This window comes from Nycticebus coucang, chromosome 17 (genome assembly GCF_027406575.1).
Source record: "Nycticebus coucang isolate mNycCou1 chromosome 17, mNycCou1.pri, whole genome shotgun sequence".
NCBI lineage: Eukaryota > Metazoa > Chordata > Mammalia > Primates > Lorisidae > Nycticebus > Nycticebus coucang.
Genome location: NC_069796.1, coordinates 70,452,844 through 70,466,783, shown reverse-complemented (window position 1 = coordinate 70,466,783; position 13,940 = coordinate 70,452,844). Strand labels below are relative to the sequence as shown.

At 37.8% G+C, this 13,940-nt stretch overlaps 1 non-coding gene across 1 annotated transcript; it reads left to right on the top strand.

Annotated features, from left to right (window-relative positions):
* Positions 1-3,345: 3,345 nt before the first annotated feature.
* Positions 3,346-3,448, top strand: LOC128569350 (U6 spliceosomal RNA). The gene has a single exon (XR_008375314.1). It is a non-coding gene; the product is annotated as a U6 spliceosomal RNA (small nuclear RNA).
* Positions 3,449-13,940: the final 10,492 nt, after the last annotated feature.

Sequence of the window (13,940 nt, the reverse complement as noted above, 5' to 3'; positions counted from 1 at the left end):
AGCTGTTTTTATATTACAACAGCAGAGTGGAGTAGTTGTAACAGAGAATGTCTGGTGTGCAAAGCCTAAAATACTTACTGTCTGGCTCTTTACACATGAATTTTTCCAATCCTGTCCTAACTCATGAACTTTCTACTATGTCACTCTGCCTCTCACTGTGTTGTGCTGTCCCTAAAACATACACGTGCGACAGAGTGGAAAAAAAAACAAGGTCAACCAGGCAACAAGAATATCCCACACAAAAAGTTAGGGACATTTCCCCGTCACTTTAAATTTGAGGTTTGTAATAAATGGCATGTAGAAGGCTATTTATTTCCTCCTAGGCCATAGACCTGAAATGCAAATGCAGACTGATGGGGAAAAAAATATGTGTTATAAGGAGTATTTTGGGAAGATTTTTCTGGAAAAAAGAAGTAAAGTGGATCAGAGACAAGAAGACCAGTTGGATAATCAGGTGTCGAAATCTCAAGCTGCTGCGATGTTTATGGAATGAGAGTTAGACCTCCAGTCTGAGTCCCACAACCAACTGCTTTTGTAGGAGGATATTTGGGAAAAATAAAAATAAGAGGCCTCCCAGTATAGTTTAAGTATTTATTATCTCTCGGAACTATGCATTTGCCTACTCAGGTTTCAAACAACTGGCCACTTCTGAAGATATTTTAACCAGACATGGCATCTTTTCAGCTATTCACATTAATTCAGACATCAAGAGGACTGTTCTGTGAAAGCTTTCAACTTTGTGTGCTGCGTATCTTGTGACAAATTTGAGTAAGAACTATGCACTGTAAAGCTCTTCCCTCGAGTAGTTTATGCCTCAGTGTTTGGAGAAACCTCTGCAGAGATTTCAATCATCAGTGATGTGGAGATATTGGATCCATTGATCAGTTTTGTGTCCACTGTGTATCATGTCCTCAAAAATTAGGAGAGAGTCTGGACAAAGTATGTATTGCCTTCGTATGCGGGTAGAGAAGCAGGGTTTTGCCATGTTCAACGCACAATTATCAACCACGAATTATGGAGTGTCAGATTCCAGCCCACAATCTTGCACAGATAGCAAATCCTAACAACAACAACAACAACAACATTGTGTTGAAAGAAAACCACTGCTGCCTCACATTTAGGAATCTGATTCCGAAAAAGCTTTTTTCCTTCTTTTCTTGAGCTAATGTGTCACATTGTCAAGGTTGTGTCAACAATAAAGGTGATATGTCAAAATGACAATCAGTTTACTAAGGTAAAAGTAAATGTGTTTTTCCCTAAACTACAGTTTGCTTAACCTCATTTAAAAAATAAACTGCCTCACACAGACAAGAAGAAAATGTGGGCATTATCAGCTGTCTGCGTTTGATAAAAAAAAACGCTCACCGAAGACCTTTAAGAAGGGGCTGTGTAATGTTTCTCTCATTAGGGTCAGTTTGTCAGGTAATGAGCCCCTGTATTTGGACTACAGTCATTTATTTATTTATTTATTTATTTTGTTTTTCTGTGCTAGAGCAACCCAGAAGAACTGTCCCATGCCCTACCTCACTTTCTGGTTCTAAGTAAGGTTTTTCTGGTGGCAGTTCATGCCCCAGGTTCTGTGTGGGCTTGAGAGCCTAAATTTCTTTCCCATCAAGTCATCTTTTCATTTCAAGATGTCTATTGTGCAGAGTCCAAACAGCAGCCTCCATAGAGGTTGACAGGAAAAGTGAAGGGGATTTGAGAAGAAAGGGACAGTGGGGTCTTGCACTTATTTGAAAAGGGCCACAGAAAATGTTAGACATAGACAAACAAACACACTAGAACAGGACTTCCTCATCTGGCCCACTTACCCCTGGGCCCAGATGGAAGGGGCTTGGGAAGTCATTTATACGCAGCTTGAATAAGTAATGTTTAAAATATATAGGTAGGACTTTTTTTCAAAGGTATAAAAATGCTATGATAAATAAAATGGGATTTTATTTTATAATGACAGTTCATTCATAAGAACTATTTACATTTATATATGTATATATTTCTAATAAACTTTAAATAATAAAGCACAACTCCCAGCCCTTGGATGTCTGGAATTTTTGATATCTTGAAAAGAAGGTGCTCACACGCAAAAACTTTGGAAACCATGTGCCTGAGACTGGAGAATCAATTATCCAAAGGTCAGAGAAAAATAATATATACAGTTCTATGGTCAGTGATGCACAGAGCAATGGAATTTGTCTTCTGAACTTTTATAGTTAGCTTTTATAGTAGATTATTAAACAGATGGTTTTAGAAAAGAGGTGATCACTGTGAACCAGCACAAATTGACTGCAAACAAACAAATCATGGCAAACGAATCTCTTTTGACAAAAGTGTTACTCGACTGATTGGCCAATAAAGCATTGTAGAGATACTATATCTGGATTTCAACAAAACAGATGACAAAGGCCCATGATATTCTGGTCACCAAAAGGAAAATGTGGATCAGATAATAGTATGGAGTATCAGTTGGGGCACTTTTGGCAAATGACAGAAAACTAATACCAACTGTCTGAAGCAGAAGAGTCTCATTATGGCTCATCTAACAAAAAAAGGCCAGACCTGGTTTGGACTGTAAAACAGCTGGATCTAAAAACGCAAACGGTATATGACGATCTGATCTCTTCTCTTCATCTCTTGGCTCTCTTTTTATCTCTGTCCCTCGCGTGCTCAGCTAGGCCCTCTGGACAGGCTGACTCTTAGTAGTTTCATTTCTAGTAAGATAGTCTCTCTTCCCAACAGTCCTACAAAAGTCAGGAATTTAATATCAATAAACTGATTTGGATTATGTTTTCCATCATTTAGCCTGTGGAAGTCAATATTCTCATTAACCAAGTTTGGTCGCATGATTGTCTGGGATCCAGGGATAGATCCAGCCCTTAAAACACTACAGAGTAAAAATGGTAGAAGAATGATTCCTCAAAAACAACAACAACAACAAAAATACACTATCAGAGGAACAAGACATGAAGAGTGGGTAGAAAAATCAACAAATGTCTCCTACCTAGGGAGATTTATATAGGAATCAGAATACCAACTAGCTTGAACAAATGTCTGATATGTACCACAAGGCTCTGCCTTGGTTTGGTACTTTACTGAAGTCACCGAAATGATGTTTATTACATTTTCAGTTAATATAAAAATCTATATAATGTTCTGAATGCCTTAATTATGATTCAGAAATTATTTTGACATGTTAGACTCATGGAGCCAGAACTAAGATGATGGAATGTTACAGGCCATAGGTACGATGTATATGGTGTGCTTGATGTTTGAAAGTTAAACATAGAACTAGAAAGTATAGGAAAGTTGGTACAACAGTAGTTCATTTGAACAATACTCAGAAGTTGCCTGCTTCAGTAGCACATATACTAAAATTGGAACGATACAGAGAAGATTACCATGGCCCCTGCGCAAGGATGACACGCAAATTCATAAAGCATTCCATGTTTTTTTAAATAATTTAAAAAAAGAAAAACACTCAGAAGTTTGAGTTGACTACAAGGCCAATGTGAAACTGCAAAAGCAGTCTTTTTTTTTTTTTTTAATTGAGACAGAGTCTCATTTTTTTTACCCTCGGTAGAATGCTGTAGTGTCACAGCTCAAAGCAACCTCCAACTCTTGGGCTTAACCAATTCTCTTGCTTCAGCCTCCCAAGTTGGTGGGCCTACAGTCACAGCCACAACACCCGGCTATTTTTTTGTTTTTAGCAGGCCATGGCTGGGTTCAAACCCACCAGCTCTGGGAATGTGGCTGGCGCTCTACCCAGTGAGCTACGGGCGCCACCTGCAAAGCAGTCTTAGGCTATGATATATATATTTTTTTTAATGGAATTTTTTTTTTTTTTTATTGTTGGGGATTCATTGAGGGTACAATAAGCCAGGTTACACTGATTGCAATTGTTAGGTAAAGTCCCTCTTGCAATCATGTCTTGCCCCCATAAAGTGTGACACACATCAAGGCCCCACCCACCTCCCTCCTTCCCTCTTTCTGCTTCCCCCCCATAACCATAACTGTCATTAATTGTCCTCATATCAAAATTGAGTACGTAGGATTCATGCTTCTCCATTCTTGTGATGCTTTACTAAGAATAATGTCTTCCACTTCCATCCAGATTAATACAAAGGATGTAAAGTCTCCATTTTTTTTAATGGCTGAATAGTATTCCATGGTATACATATACCACAGCTTGTTAATCCATTCCTGGGTTGGTGGGCATTTAGGCTGTTTCCACATTTTGGCGATTGTAAATTGAGCTGCAATAAACAGTCTAGTGCAAGTGTCCTTATGATAAAAGGATTTTTTTCCTTCTGGGTAGATGCCCAGTAATGGGATTGCAGGATCAAATGGGAGGTCTAGCTTTAGTGCTTTAGGTTTCTCCATACTTCCTTCCAGAAAGGTTGTACTAGTTTGCCAAACAAGAACATACCTTGGGGGAAAGACTCCCTATTCAATAAATGGTGTTGGGAGAACTGGATGTCTACATGTAAAAGACTGAAACTGGACCCATACCTTTCCCCACTCAACAAAAATTGATTCAAGATGGATAAAGGACTTAAATTTAAGGCATGAAACAATAAAAATCCTCCAAGAAAGCATAGGAAAAACACTGGAAGATGTTGGCCTGGGGAAAGACTTCATGAAGAAGACTGCCATGGCAATTGCAACAACAACAAAAATAAACAAATGGGACTTCATTAAACTGAAAAGCTTCTGTACAGCTAAGGAGACAATAACCAAAGCAAAGAGACAACCTACACAATGGGAAAGGATATTTGCATATTTTCAATCAGACAAAAGCTTGATAACTAGGATCTATAGAGAACTCAAATTAATCCACATGAAAAAAGCCAACAATCCCATATATCAATGGGCAAGAGACATGAATAGAACTTTCTCTAAAGACGACAGACGAATGGCTAACAAACACATGAAAAAATGTTCATCATCTCTATATATTAGAGAAATGCAAATCAAAACACCCCTGAGATATCATCTAACCCCAGTGAGAATGGCCCACATCACAAAATCTCAAAACTGCAGATGCTGGCGTGGATGTGGAGAGAAGGGAACACTTTTACACTGCTGGTGGGACTTAGGCTATGATATTAAAAGCGTAATATTCAGATCAAGGTCTGTAATAGCACCTCTGTTTTCTGTGCAAGTCTGATCAGATTGAGAAAGTGATGTAGCATTTTGGATGTTCTATTTTGATTTTGGATGATTCTTTTTTCATTTAGCACAATTTATAATTGTGTTTAGCATGATTTATAATTAGATATGTATGCTATTTTTTGATTCATGTTATCTTCCCCCTCTTGACTATACATTTTGAGGCTTGTGTGTGTATTACTACGTATATATAGCATCATTGTGTATTTTATAGGAAAAAAATAAAATAAAATTTAAAAGTGCTCTGCTGGAAATGAAGAAGCAGGGAGGTAATTTGGGAACTCTTATGCGAAGAAGAGATGAAGGAATATATAGGCTTAGCATGGAGAAGAAAGATCGTGAAAAAGGCTTCTGGACAAGCAAATAGAGCTCAGACAACAGTGTTCTCGCCTTTCCTTTAACCGTTCCAACTGAGCTTTGATGATCTGCTCTTTAGGATGTTGCCCAAGGAGTTCCAGTAGGGTAGGAGCAGAAAGGATATGTTGTACAGCTTCTGGAAATTTTGACAGGGTGAGATATTCTAATTCTACAAATGTTACCAAGCTCCTGGAAACCTCACCTAAGTCCTTGTCCAGTGATGTCAAATTAGTACCATTCTGGGGAGATAGGGCTGTACTAAGCCATATATCTTTGCCTATTTTGTGTGGCTATAACAGCAAACCCGAAACTGGGTAAGTTATAAAGTACAGAGATTTATTTCTTTCATTTCTGGAGGCCGGGATGTCCAAGATCGAGGGGCCCACATCTGACAATTGCCTTCCATCATACATTGGTAGAAGGGTAAGGGATTGAACTTCTAGCCTCAATGCAAGTTTATAACTGGCATTACTCCATTCATGACAGTAGCACCTTCCTGACCTAAACACCTCCAACACTGTTGCATTAGGGATTAAATTTCTAATATATGTTTTTTACTGGACACGTTCAAACCACAGCACCAAGCACAAGTCAGAAACTCAGGTACCAGCACCAAAGGTTTTAACTGGTGCCACTTTGCCTGCAAGGGGCTGCAACAGAACCTGATCGTCTTAACTGTGGAAGAGTAAAAAAATCATTGCTTGGGCCTACGTGGGAAGGAAATATGAAGCTTCAAGTCAGGTTCCTGCTTCATTCTTCTTCCTCTTTCTCTTCCTTCTCAGGAATGGAGTTTTCAAACATCTTGTGAAGGAAGGAAACCATTGTTTTGCATTTGGAGAATTTTTTCCCTATCTGTGTATTTTTGGAATTATGTGTGGCTTAAAGTAATCATTTATATAAGTAGTTTTTATTTGCATACGAACTGAAGCATATAAATAGATATATACGTGTAAATGTTAAATCATCCATGTGACTAACAGAGACTAGGCTGTGGTATGTTGGATGTATTCGAAAGGAGATGACGCTCATCTTTCATTCACACTCCCCTCCCATTTGAAGGGCTACACCCCGTCTTCTTTAAAAAGCTAGCTTACATCCCCACTACTTGAGTTATGCCCTACCATATTTAGAGCTCTTACCCAGTTTTACAGCCTCAGATTTTTTTTCTGTTTTTACTATATGTGTGCCCACCACCATGCTTTGTACATTGTAAGTCATGGTAGGAATTTCGACTTGCCTGTAAGCAGTGAGAAGCAGTCTGGGTGCTGTCCTCTTGTGTAAACCCATACATTCCTGGGCACGTAAGGATCATTTAACAATTAAAATCAAAGTTGAACTCTTTGGGAGAACAGGATCCACTTTTTCTGGTAATTTCCATCATTTCTTCAAAATTTTGCACCCACAGAAAACCCCGAAGCTTTGAGCTAGTGCTTAGATTCTTTAAAAAGTGTTTTTACAAAAGAATTCAACTATAATCAAAGCAGCAATAATGAGTCAACCCGGGAAACACGATAATTTCTCCTAAGGGTTAAATTGTTTCAAATCAGGAGTCAAAATTATGTTTATACTAATGACAACCTTAAAAAATGTAACACAGCATTCAATTTTTGCATAAAAATTACACATTTGAAATACCAAAAGCTTGATGTGAATTTTACACTCTGTTTATGTTAAACCAAAAAAGTGAACTTAAAAGTAATCATGTAAATTGAATGATAATAAGAGTTCTTTTATATTTTTAGACTACTTCAAATGAATAATTTAAAAGGCATCAAGCAAAATATTTTATTAACATAAAGTTAATGGTATATTTTTATAGTACCTGATTTTCAAAAATTTGCACTAAGACATTATCATAATCAGCTCATGTCAGTTGTGTGCCATTTTACATACACTATTTTTGAATAAAGTTAATGCACTCATTGGCACAGAAGCTCAGTTTAAATCTTATTCCTGAACTATCACTGCTAGCCTTATTAAAATACTTTTAATTTGCCAACTTCTACATAAATCTGAAGTGAAGATGGCTTTCCTCTTAGAAATGTAGTATCTATATACCATTTCAGATATAACAATATTACATTATAAATTTGGTTGTTTTGGTTAAAATAGGAGGGAAATCACAAGAATTGGTAGGTTACCCACTATGAAATGGAGCAAGAGATATCTCGACTCAGAAATTACATCACAATAGGCTCGGTGCCCATAGCCTATAGCTCAGTGGTTAGGGCACCGGCCACATGCACAGGGGCTGGTGGGTTCAAACCCAGCCCGGGCCTGCTAAACAACAATGACAACAACAACAACAAAAAGAAAAAATAGCCAGGCATTGGGTGGGGGGACCTACTCCCAGCTACTTGGGAGGCTAAAGCGAGTGAATCACTTAAAGCCCAAGACTTTGAGGTTGCTGTGAGCTATGACACCATGGCACTCTACCCATGGTGACATAGTCAGTCTCTGTTGTTAAATTTTAAGCCTTTTTAATTCTGTGATGGCAAAAAGTGGAAGTCTAATGAACACATGTATATGTGAAAAAAAATAATAAAAAAATACAAAGAAATCACATCATGATACAAATAAAACTTTATGGTGGTTACTGTCCTGCACATTAGATATTTATTCCTTTCCCATTAATGTGTTTTTTGTTTCAATATATATTGGCTTGGGTTCTGATATAAAGTTGTAAATTACATGTGCCAAAGAAATTTAGCTTGTTTTCAAATATGAATTTTCATATGTGATAATCTTATGCAGGTTACATTTTTAAATAAAAAATCAAACAATTACTCAGTAATTTCTCTTTTATATATTAAAAATTATGGAATAAATAGTCATTGATACTAACAGCTATTCTGCCCTCTTAACTGACATCTAGTATATAATATCATAATTTTACTAATCCTACAGTAAAGGGTAAAAGATACTTACAAAGTCAGTGTGAATTTTGCCTTATGACATCAGCTGTTTGCTCTTCAAATTAGTTATTTCTACATGTTTCTCCATCAAACAATTCCTTTCCTAAGTATGCCTTACTACAGATACCACAATCTATGTGTATTCAACTAGAGGAGCATCCAGCCCATTTTCTCAATTAAAGAAGAAAAAAAGGTTTGTCATGTTGGAGAATTCTATACACCTTTAGGGTCAAATGGTACCTCATTTATTTTCATACAATTGTTTGTTGCTTCCTGTTTTGTCTTCTTCCCAGAATGTCTACCCAGAATAAAAGTCATATTCCATCCTTGATTTGCCACAACAAGTCTCAGTGGTGTTTTGCACTTAAATCAAAACCCCAGAATAGTCCTTTAGAAGCCTTTAAATAAACAAATGGATGTGGGAAAGGATACATTTTCTTACTGCTCCTGAGAATTTTCTTCAACTCCCATTGGTTGCTTGTGAACAAAGAACATTTCTTTCTTTTTCTCTTGATGTTTTAAACTTTGTGTTCTCTTAGCATCAGGTTTTTTTCCCCCCTCCAGTGTATGTGTTTTAGTCTAATAGAGCTTTTGAGTGCCCAGGTACTGCTGTGATAAGTGCCAGAAAAATACTTATGTAGAAAGATAGATTACTCTGAACTGGCTTCCATTCTCTTTTTCCCAAACAAAACTTCCAGTGATGGAAAAAAAAAATGCCACAAGTTTATAAAAATCAATGGTGTTTTTGTCTGCATAAGGAGTATGGGATTATGTCAAAAGGAGTGATATAATCAATACCCGAATCCTAGAAGACGGAGCCTTTTCTTTAGAAGAAAAGCAGTAAAAAGGAAGCAAATGCCTCAGAAGTATGGTGTGTCTTTAAGAACTTTACCCATATAGCCTGGCTTGTTTCTTTTTCTCTAGCTTTAGTGCACACTTTTCAAGGAATTAAAAGTGGGTAAATTCTTGAGATCTATAAAATTAAAACACAGAAAGTGGTAAATTAAGTACAGTAACAGAACCAGTGGATGAATGACTGCAGACCCAGAGCTCTAGAAACAAACTCGGAATGCTTAATTACCCTTATCAAAGGACTTGGAACTTTGATAATATAGTATGTAAAATTACTGCAACATTGGAGAATAGTCTGAATTAAAAATTCCAATTGATGCTGCGTCAAAATAAAATCTAAAAGGATGAGAAGGGTGAATACGGTGTCCAGGGAGCTTTCCTTCAGCACTTCAGTGTGTTTATAACCACCCAGTAAACATTCGAAGCCCCAACATGTCCAAATGATTAATTTTAAAAAGCAGCAAAGCAAGAGGAATTTGGTATGTGCAGTCCAGTGACCTACTTCAAACAGTCCATGAGAAGAGAACACTTTGTGATGGAAATGCTTTTCTCTGGGGTTTTCCGATGACATTGGATATTCAAGATGCTTTTCCCATGTTTTTCCTGGCATAGTACAGCCTGGTCCTCTAAAGAAACCAGACAATTCTTGGTTTAAAAAAAAAAATGATAGAAATCACTACAGAGTCAGTTTTATGGAAACGATGTCACCTTGGGGAGCACACGCTGCATCAATGCTGTGGTAAGACACGTGGTGGGAAGTTGCTTTGCATAATGTTTGTGTGCTCTGAAACCAAAGAGGAGGATTTTAATTAATTTCAAGTTCTTTTTTGCTCATTCCTGTCAACCACAGACTATGTATGAAACTGTTTAAAACTCATCTTATCCTATGAACATTGCTAGTCTTCCCAATTGGGTTTTAACTTGACCTCAATCCCCAAGCTTACCTCCAAAACTCTAAGTGTGTTTTTTGTCACATTGTTATTTCACTGATGTATTCAGCCCTTGTAGGAGTTATTTCTTCCCCACACACTCTCCATTGCTAGATCATGAGCTTTGAATAGCTGAAATCTGCTTGAGCTTTGAATAGCTGGAATCACCTGCAATTCCTGTCACTGTGAACTACTCACTGGGACTGGCTGGACTTCACTGATTATTTTTATGGCTCTTCTGCCTGGGGTGCATTTTCCTCCCTTGGTTACCTGGAAGTTCCAATTATCTTCTCCAGGACTTTGCCCCGTCTCACTACACTTTACCCAATGAAGCAGGATCTAATACTTCATTGTCTGCTGTGGTAGCACTTTGTACCATCTTCCATTCAGTACATAGTTCACGCTGTGAACGCAATAGTTCACGTTGTCTTCTCTTTTCCATTCCTTAAGCATGCTGTTTTCTCTGTCTTTATGACCTAAGTCTTTAGCAGAGAATTCTTGGCATAAAAATATGTGTTTAGTAAATGTTTGTTACTTCCTTTGTGTCTTACTCATGACCTCACCACAACTCCTGAATGGGCACTGAATAACATTGGCAAAATAGAATGACTGGTTTTCCTAAAATTATCTTCCCACTTGTATGATAAACATGGTAGAGTAAAAATATTGAGTTGTCTGTCCTGTTTATAACAATCTTTCTTTCCCTGAACAGTCATTTTATATTGAGCATGAGCTGCTCTTGACCATATATGATAGATCTAGGAAATTCCCAAGCTGGAATAATGAGAATTTCTTTCCCCCAAATGATGAGGGTGGAGGAGAGTTAAGAGAGAGACAGAGATAGAGAGGGAGAGAGAAGCATTTCAAATGAGAGTCTACCTTTAAGTGTCTGGACACATAACATGTAATTTGGAGATGTGTCAACATCTGTATTTGGTTGTACTAACTAAACAGACTAAGGGAGCTAGTCTGGAGAGGTGTTTATGAAAGAGCAGAAAGGAAATAAAGAGTGAAAAAGTCTGGACAATCTTTCTGCTTTTGACTCTGTACCTGTTTCAGGGAACTGGCTACATTGCTGTCCTTGGGTTTTGTGAGATAACCCTATATCCTTATAATAATCTCTCCCCATTCTGTTTTATCAAGCATGGTTTGGGTGTTTACATATGACAAAAAGTTCCTAATTGTTTCAGAATATACAGTTGTTTGGGGGGGATAAGAAGTGTCTTAGAGAAGACGATTGGCAGGAATGATCTTTGTCACTCCTCTCACTGTGTTTATTAGTTTTTTATTGCTGTTGCAGCAAATTACCATGACTAAGTAGCAAACTTAGTAGCTCAAAATGGTGCAGATTTATTATTTGACAGTTTTGAAGGTCAAAAGTCTGTCCCAGGTCTCAATGGGCTAAAATCATGGTATCAGCAGGGCAGCATTTTATTCTAAAGATTCTAGGAGAGAGAATCCACTTCTTTGCCTGTTCCAGCTCCTAGAGGCTGCCCACATTCCTTGGCTTATCATCACTTTCCTCCTTTTTCAAAAATAGCAACAGTGGGTTGAATCCTCACATTCCATAACCTAGATTTCCTCTTCTGTCTCCTTCTCCCATTCTTAAGGACGATGTAATTACATTGCCCCCTCACTCCCTGGACCCCCCACCCAATAACTCAGAATAATATTCTTATCTCAAAGTTTTTATCTTAAGCATATCTGCAGATTCCCCTTGTTCTGGGCATTAGGATGTGGACACCTTTGAGAAGGCTGGATGGGCATGATGGTACCTGCCACCCTGCTCCTTCACCCTAAAGCATATACTTTATTACTTGTTTTGATGCGTACCCCAACTCACCCCCCTCAAACAAACAACAGCCAAAGGGAAAAAAACAACACATGCACAAATAAACTAGAATGTAGGTTCCATAAAAACCTGAAATTTGTCTGTCTTGTTTATTATCATTTTCCCCAGTAGCTATGACAAAGCCTGGTACAGTACAGGTGTTCAAAAAATATCTGATAAAAACTGGATTTAATAATCCTATCCATAAATCTGGGTACTTAAAAAAATCTTTATTAGGAAAGACTTAAAATGAGCACATCAGTAAACTTTATCTCTTATTTAATGTCTGACCTTCCAGAGGCATTTAATGTCCAAACCCAAATCAATTGGACCTGAATTTGAATCTTTTCCCCATACGATCTCCTTGCATGAGACAGTGAAGGAAGCCAGCGTAGTTGACCATGTGCTATGCACTGTTCTAAGCACTGTAAATGCATGTTCTCATGTTATTTTCATAAAGAAGGATACCTTTGGGGCAGAATCATGAAAGGCTACCCACAGCAAGTGAAATGGGGTTTGAGTGTTTCCTTCTGCCTATTCTGTGGTAGGAAAAATCCTGTCTGATTCCAAATAATCCCCAGTTTTAATTCCCAATAAAACAACCGCTTTTTCCTAATCCTTGGAAACCATGAATATGGTAGGTTACATGGCAAAGAGGAATTAAGGTACTAATCAGAGGCCCTTAAAATAGGGAGAGTATTCTGGATCATTCACTTGGGCCCAGTGGAAACACGAAGGTCCTTAAAAGTGAAAAGGAAGGAAGAGAGAGTGAGAGGGAGATGTGGCTATAAAAATTCAACAAAACGCAACATTGCCACCTTTGAAGATGGAGAAAAAGGCCATTAGCTAAAGAATGTGAGCAGCTTTGAGAATATGGAAAAGCAAAACCAATCAATTCACCCTTAGAGCCTCCAGAAAGGAACAGAGCCCTGAAAATGTCTTCATTGTATCCCAGTGAGGCCTATGTGTGTCCCTATGACAGTTATGACTTCCAAACAACTGTGAGACAATAAATATGTTGTTTAATCTACTAACTATGTGATAATTACAGCAACAAAGAGAAAACTAATACTGACCCATTTCTTATTGGCTCTTGAGCATATTTCACTCCATTATTTACCTCTTAGAGATTTGACTCCTTTTATATTCTCATTTTAAATGAAATCAAACTACTTTCAATATAATTTTCTTTGGAACAATCATTGCTGGAACTTCACTTTTCTCATTTCTCTTGTTTTATAAGACACGCACACACACATGCATCCTTGCACATACACAAGCATATGCACATGCACACACGTGTGCACACACACACAGGGCAGTATGCATCTTTCTCAGGTGTATTGCCAGTCTTTCCTCCAAGATTTAAAAATCTATCATCCTTCTAATACCTTGACCTCACAGCCTCTCAAAATTCTTACTATATCTTAGCTGCTCTTCTTTCTCTTTCAGGAACCAATATCAAGGTCTCCATCAGGGCTCAGAATCCTAATTATAGTGTAGGAGAGGCCTGGAAGGGGCAGCCAGGACAGTGATTGCAGGAAGGTATATGCTGCTCATGTGTCCCACACTTGCCAGGTTTTTTTCCTAGGAACACTGATTGCTTGAAGATGGGGTAACATTCCCTCTTTCATGTGAAAACCCTAAATTAGTTTCATAGTAGGACTGAGTACATTGGGTACTTTTTCTTCCATTCTTGAGATACTTTACTAAGAAGAATATGTTCCAGCTCCATCCATGTAAACATGAAAGAGATAAAGTCTCCATCTTTCTTTAAGGCTGCATAGTATTCCATGGTGTACATATACCACAATTTATTAATCCATTCGTGGATCGATGGGCACTTGGGCTTCTTCCATGACTTAGCAATTGTGAATTGAGCTGCAATAA